Genomic DNA, 11,087 nt, shown 5'->3' with positions numbered 1-11,087 from the left:
ATCGACACCCCCACTGGTGCTCTTCGGAGGGCTCTCACGTTGCTAGTGCCCGTCGATCCAGACGTTACTGACGTCACTTCCGTAATTGTCGGATTCACCCCCTACAATTTGGCGCCCACCGTGGGGCCCTAGCAATCAAAGGCTACACCATGAGTACTCCGAACGACGCTTACGATCCGAACAACGTCACAGACCAACCGGGTTCAACCCAATCGGAGTTGCTTGCCCAAGTGGAAGTGAATGCCCGGATTTCTGCTTTGGCCGACCAAATTGCACAAGAACGAGAGAGTAGGCTCTTGTTGGAAAAACAGAATGCGGAGCTACTCGCTCGGTTGAATGCTTTTAGCCAGATCCAGACGTCTCCTCAGATCCAAACACTCCGTACTAACCGATTCCGAGTTCCCATCAACTCCATGGTGGACATCGAGGATGTCCCGCTCACACCCCACGGAACTGAGATCAACCCGGATGACCCTTCATCATCGGTAAGAAACAACAGATTGGAGACCCTGTACCCTAACATGGGTGCTCCTCTTGTGAATGCAGGTGAAACGCGCACTCTAGATCAAACGCCCGGAACAACAGGAACAAACGCGACAGGAGCCCTCACGTAGTCCAACCTGACGACCGGGGGCATGAGTCAGTCAACCTTGACGGATCGGATCGACGTCGCCCCTGAAGATGACTTCCTGCGTGACGCCCCAACGGGTCAACCGGATGGGCCGAGGCGGGCAGGCCCAATGTGCCAGAGTGGCGGAACTCACAATCAACCACCTCTGGTCGAGCAGGGCCGACACGGCATGCGGGGCATCCAACAGAGTTTGGGCCCCGTCCTGGCCAGAAGATTGGCAGACATGGAAGCCATCATCCAACGAATCCCAGGAGTCCCGGCCCCGATCAAGAAGAGTGCAGAGAGTTGCTACGCTGACTCTCCGTTCGTGGATGAGATAGCCTTGGTGGAAATGCCCAGAAAGTTTAACTTTCCACATATGAAGATGTTCGACGGCGCATCCGATCCAGACGACCACATAGCTCAATACCGCCAGAGAATGTTCACCGTGGCTATCCCTCGTGACATGAGGGAGGCATGCATGTGTAAAGGGTTCGGTTCTAGTCTAATAGGACCGGCCCTCCAGTGGTATACGAATCTCCCAAATAACTCTATTAGCTCTTTTGCCCAACTAACTGATATTTTTGTCCAACAGTATGCAAGTAGCAGGAAATTGGAGAAGATCTCGGAGGACTTGTACGCCATTGTCCAAAGGCATGGAGAACCACTTCGAGACTACATTGGACGTTTCAACAAGGAGAAGGTGTCAATCACCAACTGTAGCGAGCAAACTGCTGTCACCGCTTTTCGCAAGGGACTATTGCCCGCCTTGGATCTTTATAAAACTCTCACCAAGTATCCGTGCAAGACCATGGAGGACTGTATTGATTCAGGCGTGGGCACAGATTAAGTGGGAGGAAGACCAATACAACATGCAGAGGGCCTTCCCACCTAGTAGACCCGAAAGAGACCATCGGGTGGACAGGAGGTCGGGTCGTGACAGACGTGCTGAACCGTATCCACCTTATCGACAAAGCAGAGGAAGGGATGAGTACGATAGGGCACCCGACACACGCCCCCGCGAGAAAGCAAAGATTCCAGAGTATGCCCTATCCATCTCCCCCGCCAAAGCAGTTGAAGCACTAAGGAATCTGGGCAACAAGGTCAAATGGCCAGAAAGGATGAGGGCCCCAGCCGACCAGAGGGACAGGTCCAAGTGGTGTGAGTTCCATGCAGACCATGGGCATCGGACAGAGGATTGCATCGCCCTCAGATTGGAAGTGGCCCACCTACTAAATCAAGGCCACCTCACCGATTGCCTAACCGAAAAGGGCAAGCTTACCCTACAACAAGGAAGGGAAAGACAAGAGAAACACAGAGACGACAACCCACCAGACGCCACACCATGAGAGAATTGTGAACGTGATATTCGGAGGCTCTGAAGTCAGCGGAATCACCCACTCAGCCGCCAAGAGACACGCCAGACAGGCTAGATCAAGCAAATCAGGGGCTCCGCCTTCCGACAAAGCTGGACCAACGGATCCAACCCTAACAATCAGCTTTGCAACATCCGAATCAGACAAGCTTCTACACCCCCATCATGATGCTTTAGTTATTTCCATTTATATTGCTAACTGTTTAACAAAGCGGGTGCTAATAGACAATGGTAGCTCTGCCAATATTTTGTTTTGCAGTGCATATAGGGAGATGGGTTTGGACGAGTCCAAACTAATCAAGAAAGCGGCCGTACTCGTTGGCTTCAGTGGAGAGAGTACGACTACTGTAGGGGAGATCGATCTTCCCGTCTACGCAGAGGGAGTCAACCTTTCCACTAGGTTTCTCGTGGTAGACGCCCCGTCTGCATACAACGTCATCCTAGGCCGTCCATGGATCCACGAAATGGAAGCAGTACCATCCACCTATCATCAAGTCATACGATTCCCAACCAAGTGGGGAGTTAAGGAGATCAGGGAGATCAGAAGGACTCCAGGGCGTGCTACCAAACCACTATGAAAGAGAAAAGCCCGTCCTTATAGCAATTACAGCAAGAAGCTCCGTCCCATTCAAATGCAAATAAAGAGTGTACGTCGAGTCAGTTAATTACACCAAGAGGGACGCTCGAATCATTCAACCACATCCGTCAAACGAAGCACATGGGAAAATAGGAACACCCAAATCATACCCTGCAGTGCACTCAAGACATGAGCCAACGCACGGAGCTGCAGAGAAGTCGAAATCTGCAGAGCAGAGAAATCAAAGTCTGTAGAGCAGAGAAGTCGAAATCTGCAGAGCAGAGAAGTCGAAGTCTGCAGAGCAGAGAAGTCGAAGTCTGCAGAGCAGAGAAATCATACCTTGCAATGCACTCATTTCACGAGTCACCAGACGGGGCATTATAATCGAGCTGCACAAACGAAGAGACCACGCAGCCTGATCGAGGAGGAGATGGTGGAGGTAGATGAAGTTCAAATTAATGCGAGCTTTCCAGACCACAAAATCCGGATTGGAGCACAACTCGAACCAGAGCTCAGAGAGAAGCTTATCAATTTCCTATCTGATTATTACGATTGTTTCGCTTGGTCCCATGAGGACATGACAGGGATTGACCCTAGTATCATTGTTCACAGGTTACAGGTCACCCCGGGCTACCCACCGAGGAAGCAAAAACGTAGAAAGTTTGCACCGGAGAGGAACCAAGTAGTGAATGATGAAGTCACGAAGCTCCTCAAGAATGAACTGATTCGGGAGGTCCACTATCCCGAATGGCTCGCAAACGTGGTGGTAGTCAAGAAAAAGAATGACAAATGGCGGGTCTGCATCGATTTCACGGACCTCAATAAGGCATGCCCGAAAGACTTGTTCCCACTTCCACACATCGACATGCTAGTAGACGCGACAGCAGGCCATGAATTGATAAGTTTCATGGACGCATACTCGGGATACCATCTAATCCGGATGCACCCTGATGATGAGGAGAAGACGGCCTTCATGACCAGCGTAGCGTTATTTTGCTACAAGTATATGCCATTCGGATTGAAGAATGCAGGAGCAACGTATCAACGCCTGGTCAATCGGATGTTTGCAAGCTTGCTGGGCCAAACAATGGAAGTCTACATCGATGACATGCTGGTCAAGTCTGTCCGTGCGAGGGACCACATTGGTCATTTGAGGGAGACATTTGAGATTCTTAGAAAATACAATACGAAGCTAAATCCTACTAAATGTTCTTTTGGTGTCAATGCAGGAAAGTTCCTAGGTTATATGGTTACCCAGCGGGGAATAGAGGCAAACCCGGCTCAAATCGAGTCGATCCAGAGAATCCCTTCCCCCACCTGTGTGAAAGACGTCCAAAAACTAGCGGAGAGAATAGCCGCTTTAAGCCGCTTTATTTCAAGATCGTCCGAAAAATGCCACATCTTCTTCAACACTTTGAGGAAGTCAGAAACGTTCGAGTGGACTGAGGAATGTGAGGAAGCCCTAAAGCAGCTCAAGCAGTACTTGACTAGCCCGCCATTACTCGCAAAACCAAAGAATCACGAGACTTTGTTGGTGTATCTGGCCATCTCTGATACAGCCGTCAGCGCCGTGTTGGTCAGAGAGGAAGAGGGAAAGCAGTCACCAATCTACTACGTGAGCAAGTCACTACTTGATGCAGAGACCCGATACAGCCAACTAGAGAAGTTGGCCCTCGCACTGGTCCATGCAGCAAGAAAGTTACGTCCGTACTTCCAATGCCATCCGATCGTAGTTGCCACTACGTACCCCTTAAAGGCCATACTGCATAAGCCAGAACTATCCGGTCGATTGACAAAGTGGGCAATGGAGTTGAGTGAATACGACATCACATTCAAGCCACGGACCGCACTTAAATCTCAGGTATTAGCCGATTTCGTTGTTGACTTTGCACCTAACCTTACTATACAGGCCGACAAAGAGTTATGCTGTCTGACGGAAGAACGCGATCAAACTGGAATTTGGAAACTATATGTTGATGGATCCAGCAACGTACGAGAAAGTGGGCTTGGAGTCGTCCTTTCATCACCACGAGGAGACAACATCGAGCGATCAATTTGATGTGATTTCAAAACAACCAATAATGAGGCTGAGTATGAAGCCATGATAGCCGGACTCGGACTAGCTAAGGAAATTGGGGTAAAACGTATTAACGTATTTAGTGACTCTCAACTTGTAGTTAACCAGATGCAGGGTACATTTCAAGCCAAAGATACGAAAATGACGGCTTACCTGGGCAAGACGAAAGAGCTCCAATCGTGCTTTGAAGAATTCACCATCAACCAAGTGCCGATGGGGGAGAATGGTCATGCTGATGCTTTGGCCAACCTTGGGTCAGCAATTCAGACCGCACAACCTAAAACAGTAACGATCATTTGTCTTCAATATCCAGCAATCCAAAAAGGTGAGGCCGAAGAACAGGTGACCGAAGTATCGGTCGAACGAACATGGATTACCCCCATAATGGAATATCTCGAGAGAGATATACTCCCGGATGATCGGAACGAAGCACGTCGGCTCAAAGCTTAAGCAGCACGGTTCTTCATCATTCGAGGTAAACTGTACAAACGTTCATTTACTGGTCCCTATTTGAAGTGCATTAACCCTGCAGAAGCAAGATACGTCTTGTCCGAATTACACGAAGGTGAATGTGGCAACCACTCGGGAGGCAGAAGCCTCGCACACCGCGCCTTAACCAACGGTTACTACTGGCCCACAATGAAAGCAGATGCAGCTGATTACGCCAAAAAATGCGATAAGTGCCAACGATTTGCCCAAATATCACATCTACCCCCAGAACCCCTGACTGCTATCACTTCGCCATGGCCATTCATGAAATGGGGGATGGACATTGTAGGCAAACTGCCCATTGCGCCTGGACAGAAGGTATACATGTTGGAAGTGACCGATTATTTTAGCAAATGGATAGAAGCAGAGTCTTTCCACCAAGTTCGTGACAAAGAAGTCAAGGGGTTCATATGGAAGAACGTGATCTGCCGGTATGGGGTGCCCAAGGAGATCGTCACGGACAACGGGTCCCAATTTATAAGCGCAGACTTTCAAGATTTTTGCAGGTTTTGGAACATCAAGCTAAGCTTCTCAACTCCAAGGTACCCCCAAGCCAACGGGCAAGCAGAATCTTCCAACAAAACCATCATGAACACCTTGAAGAAACGACTAGAGAAGGCTAAGGAAAGGTGAGCAGATGAATTGCCCGGCGTAGTATGGTCGTACCGAACAACCACAAGAACATCAACAGGGGAAACACCATCGCCAGAAAAATGGCCTTCGCCAGAGAAACGGCTCTCGCCAGAGAAGTGGTCTTCGCTAGAGAAACGACTCTTAAGAATGGCTCTCGCCAGAGGAATGGCCTTTGATTTATGCTTAATTGTTCTAATTTTAGGGGTTTGCATGTGCATATTTTAAGTTAAATCTTCTGGAAATTGGTGCGTTTTATGGTCTATTTTATGCTTTGCAGGAGATTTAGGTTTCGAGATGAAGAGTGCAAATTTTGGAGAGTTTGGGCTAAGAATCGTGTTTTTGTGCATACTCTGGCATGTAAGAGAAGCAAAGCCCCGCTTGCCAGAGTAGCGAAATGGGAAGCCAGAGAAATGCCCCAGAGCCAGAGCGAGGAAGCGCCAGAGGAATCGAAGCGAGCGAGGAAGCGCCAGAGGAATCGAAGCGAGCGAGGAAGCGTCAGAGGAATCGAAGCGAGCGCGGAAGCGTCAGAGGAATCGAAGCGAGCGCGGAAGCGCCAGAGAAATCACTTCGCTGCTGGAATCATAAGTGCAGAGGAACCAAACGACAGAGAAATCACCATTTCTCTGGAGTCAGAGAAATCACCATTTCTCTGGAGTCAGCGAAATCAAGAAGCCAGTGTAGCCAAGTAATCACCAGAGGAGTCAAGAGTCAGAGCAAAGGGGATAGAAGTCCATTACAGCAGAATCGAGAAGCCAGAGAAATCACCGTTCCTCTGGCAATAGCCAGAGAAATCACCATTCCTCTGGCGAAAGCCAGAGCGGAAGCCATTCCGCTGGCGACCCATTCCGCTGGCGAGAGCCGCGATTTCCGCTAGGGTGGAGATGACTTGTAGAGCGCGTCACAGCTGGACTTACCTTCTTTTGCACAATTCTATTGCCTTTAGAGTTCGGCTTTGCATGGCAACTACCATGGTGATCTAGAGGGATTTGAAGTCTATAAATAGGGCCATACTTTTCATTGTAACAATCAATCCCTTGCCCTAGTTTTAGACGCCATCTTAGAGATCTGTTGGCATCCGAAGCTTAGGAATTTAATTGCTTTCATAGTTTCGAGTTTTTATTGTTCTACGTTAGATTTCAATTTAGTTTTTAGTTTAGTTTCTTAGATTGTGATTGAGTGACACAATTACACGTTCAAGATGTTTACGGTATTTCGTATTTCAATTCAATTTATTTTGTTTAATTATGTTTACGTTTTTAGTTTATGTTCATGCTTTCTTTTTAATTATGCAATTTAAATTATGCACTTTAGTTTCACGCCTAGATTAGTTGGTTTTTAATTTACAAGTATTTAATTTCTTAAGTAGGTTTAATTTAAGTTCTTTAAAATCTTGCCTAGGGTTTAATAGTTCAATTCGCCTAGTTTAATTTTAAGTTCGGTTTTTACTTAAGTTTTTAATTCTAAGTTTTAGTTTAATAATCAATCCCTTTACTGCTTTCTTTACTGTTTTTCCTGCGATACAATTAGAAGCCCTTAAAGACTTTCCTTGAGAGATGACCCTGGGTCAACTTACCATCACTAGGATGTTCTTATTCTATTGCAAGTCAAACTAGAGGTGTTCTAGGTTGAGTCAAATTTTGGCGCCGTTGCCGGGGAAAGTTTTAGGCGTTTTAGTTGTGTCATTTTTATTAGCTTTATTTAAATTTTTGTTATTTTTTTTATCTGTTTCTTCCACTCGGTGCGTTTAATCCGTTTGTTCAGTGTTGTGCATGCAGGGACGCCGTAGTCTTAAAGGCAAATTGGTGTCTCCTTTGCATAGTACGAGCGAAGGAATTTTCAGGAAGAATAGCTGCAAGGGAGTGATCGGGGACGACAGAGCAGACGGTTCTAACTCCAGCTCTGACGGAGAAACACGTGACAGAACTGAAGATTTCTTCTCTGACTCTGATTCTGAACTACCAGAGCAGAGCGCAGGAGAGGAGAAACTAGATTTGCCAACCAGCTCTGACTCTGAGCCTTCAGAACAGCTAACGAAGGAGGACACCAGCTCTGCCAATACAGAGCAGACCACAACCACGGCAGAACACACTAAGGAGGAAGAGACCAGCTCCGCCAATTTTTGCACTAAGCAGAATTTAAACGAGGAAAAGAAAGAGATGACCCAGAACATGGAATACATGGGAGACTTCACCAGGCCGGTAATCGGAGATACCAACACGTCGGCAATCGTGCTCCCCACTGCTGTGAGAAACTACAATCTCAAACCCAATGACTCGAATTTGCTGTCGGTGTTCCACGGAATGCCAAGCGAGGATGCTCTGCAATTCATCCGAGATTTTTACACACAAGTGCAAACGATTCCTCTTCTTACTCTCACAGAGGATCAACTCAAGCTCAAGTGCTTCCCCTATGCACTTAAGGACCGAGCGAGGACATGGATGCTATCTCTGCCGCCCAACTCTATCACTACATGGGGAGATGCTTGTGAAAAATTTATGCTGAAATACTACCCAAGCCACAAAACGCAGGAACTGAGAACGAGGATAATGGAGTTCACACAAGGAGCGGACGAGCCATTGCATGAAGCATGGGAGAGATATGAAGAACTCATCCGTCAATGCCCTCATCATCAGTTCACCAATGTAATGTTGATGCAGTTCTTCTACGATGGGTTAGTGCAAACTGCCCAATTTATGGTGGATAGCACGGCAGGAGGTAACATAGCTCGGAAGACGGCAACAGAGCTAAAAGAGATTTTCAAGACTTTGGCCGAGAGCTCCCAACAAAAGTCAGTCCATGGACGGAGAGTGGAGGCTAGTGTCGTGACAAACCAGTTTGAGCTGCAGAAGCAAGTAGCCGATCTTGTGAGACAAGTGCAGCATCTTACGATGGACAAGAAGGAAAATTCAGCTCTGCCGATGAAAACGCCGCCGATGCCAGCTCAGCCAAATCCAGTTCTGCCGATGTCAACCATGCCAAATCCAGCCCAGCAGTACGTTGAGCCTTGTGGTATATGTGGAGATTTCAGCCATGGAGCCAATGAGTGCCATAGAATGGGAGAGTTTACTCCGGAAGGACAAGCTGAGGTCTATGCGGCACAAGGATTTCAAGGCTACAATCAAGGGCCAAGCAGACCTTATGGACAGAACATGAATCAAGGCCAACAAAATGTTATTGGAGGATGGAGAAATCAGCCGAACGCTGGATGGGGAAATCAAAACTTTGGGGGAAATCAATACCGTCGACCACCCCAAGTAGGCTACCAACAACAACCACCTTACTTCCCACCGCAGCAAGGCTCCTCTCAACCATATAGACCGCTATACCAACACCAACAATCAGCTCCGCAGCAGAGTGCACAGCCCATTCCACCACAGAAAACATCTCTCGAGGATACCTTGCAAGCCTTCATGGAGATTAGTAAGCAAAATATGGAGATGACGAAGCAGAATATAGAGTCTCAAGCATCTACCATAAAAAGGCTTGAAACAACTGTCGGGCAACTTTTCGGTACTTTAAATCAAATCCAACAACAACATAAGCCCGGGAAGTTTCATGGCCAACCTGCTCAGCCGCATCAAGCTCTAGCTGTAACTGTTCTCCGCAGTGGTAAGATGGTGAATAACAAAGTGGATGTTCCTGCACAGACCAGAGCAGAGCAGCCAAGCTCTACCTTCACCAGAGTAGCGGAACAAAGCCAGGCCAAGGAAATCAAAAGCCAGGCCAGCGAAGTCAATCTCCAGAGCAGAGGCATCACTTAGCCAGCGGAATCACTTCGCCAGAGTTGTCGAGCTTGGCCCAGCCCAAACCAGAGCTGCCGAGTTCTGCTCTGACCAGCCCGACTGATGGAGAGAAGGTAGACCAGCAACAGGAAGGAGAGAAGGCGAAGGAGGTCAAGCTCCACAAAGCTACTACACCCTATCGACCACCGGTTCCTTTTCCAAACAGACTGAGAAACGAGAAGCAGGACCGACAGTTTGAGGAATTCTACAATATGTTGGCCAAGGTAAATGTGAATTTGCCTCTTCTTGATGTGATCAGAAATGTGCCTGCATATGTAAAATTCTTCAAGGATTTGGCATCTAATAAGAGAAGATTTAGCGACAATGAGAAGGTGTTGGTCTCGGAAGTAGCGAACGCCATCATGTAGCAATCCTTACCACCAAAGCAGCGAGATCCAGGTAGCTTTGTGATTAATATTGCTTTGGGAAATGGTAAGGAAGCCACAGGTATGTTAGATCTGGGGGCGGGGATTAATTTGATGCCTTACTCTATTTTTCAAGAACTAGAGTTAGGTAATTTAAAATCTACTCGCATGTGCCTCCAACTTGCTGATAGGTCCGTTAGGTACCCCCGTGGTATAGTAGAGGACATTTTAGTTAGAGTCGGGGGTTTGATTGTACCCGTTGATTTTGTCGTGCTTGAGATTGGAGATGTGCATGAGAATGGTAAGGATCACACTCTACTATTAGGAAGACCATTTATGGCGACCACTAACACGTTGATTGATGTCAAACATGGAACTATTAAAATGACAGTGTTGGGGGAGTCGGTGTCTTTCTCAGTGCATGAAAATCGGGCTATGCCTTCGGTTAACCTTATGAATGAATGCTCATATATAGATGCTATTAATGGCTTGGTTGAGAAGGTATTTTTACAGGAGCAGGAATGCGTGGAAGTTTGCGCTAGATCAGCAGACATGGAAGAACTAGCTCGGGAAGTTGAAGAGTTCAGCGCTGCTCTGCCCAGTAACCCTGCATTGCCCAAACTTGCACTGCCCAGCTTAGAGGAGGAGTGTTGTTCAGAGCGGCTGATGGATGAACAGATGGAGGCAAAGAAACCAGCACTCGAATTGAAGGAACTCCCAACCAACCTCAAGTACGCCTTTTTAGAAGACGGAGATGAGAAGCCAGTCATCATCTCGTCCACTCTGACTCTAGAGCAAGAAGCGGCGCTGCTCGAGGTGTTGAAGAGAAACAAAGCAGCGCTGGGATGAAGCCTAGGTGACATACGTGGCATTAGCCCAGCCACATGCATGCACAGGATCAACCTAGAGGAAGGAGCTGCACCCAAGCGAGATGCCCAGCGATGCTTGAACCCTACGCTGATGGAGGTTGTGCGCAAGGAAATCCTTAAGCTACTTGCCGAAGGGATTATCTATTCTGTCGCCGATAGTGAGTGGGTGAGCCCCGTGCATGTCGTGCCAAAGAAAGGAGGAATGACGGTTGTGCGCAATGACAAGATGGAGTTGGTGCCGACACGTCCTACCACGGGATGGAGGATGTGCGTTGACTACAGGAAACTGAATGCCGTCACCAAAAAGGAT

General features: G+C 47.8%; 1 non-coding gene across 1 annotated transcript; it reads right to left on the bottom strand.

Moving 5' to 3' along the window:
- Positions 1 to 8,290: 8,290 nt before the first annotated feature.
- On the bottom strand, positions 8,291 to 8,396 carry LOC131002123 (small nucleolar RNA R71). The gene has a single exon (XR_009094198.1). It is a non-coding gene; the product is annotated as a small nucleolar RNA R71 (small nucleolar RNA).
- Positions 8,397 to 11,087: the final 2,691 nt, after the last annotated feature.

This window comes from Salvia miltiorrhiza, chromosome 8 (genome assembly GCF_028751815.1).
Source record: "Salvia miltiorrhiza cultivar Shanhuang (shh) chromosome 8, IMPLAD_Smil_shh, whole genome shotgun sequence".
In the NCBI taxonomy this organism is placed as follows: domain Eukaryota; kingdom Viridiplantae; phylum Streptophyta; class Magnoliopsida; order Lamiales; family Lamiaceae; genus Salvia; species Salvia miltiorrhiza.
This window is presented reverse-complemented; position numbering and strand designations above follow the sequence as displayed.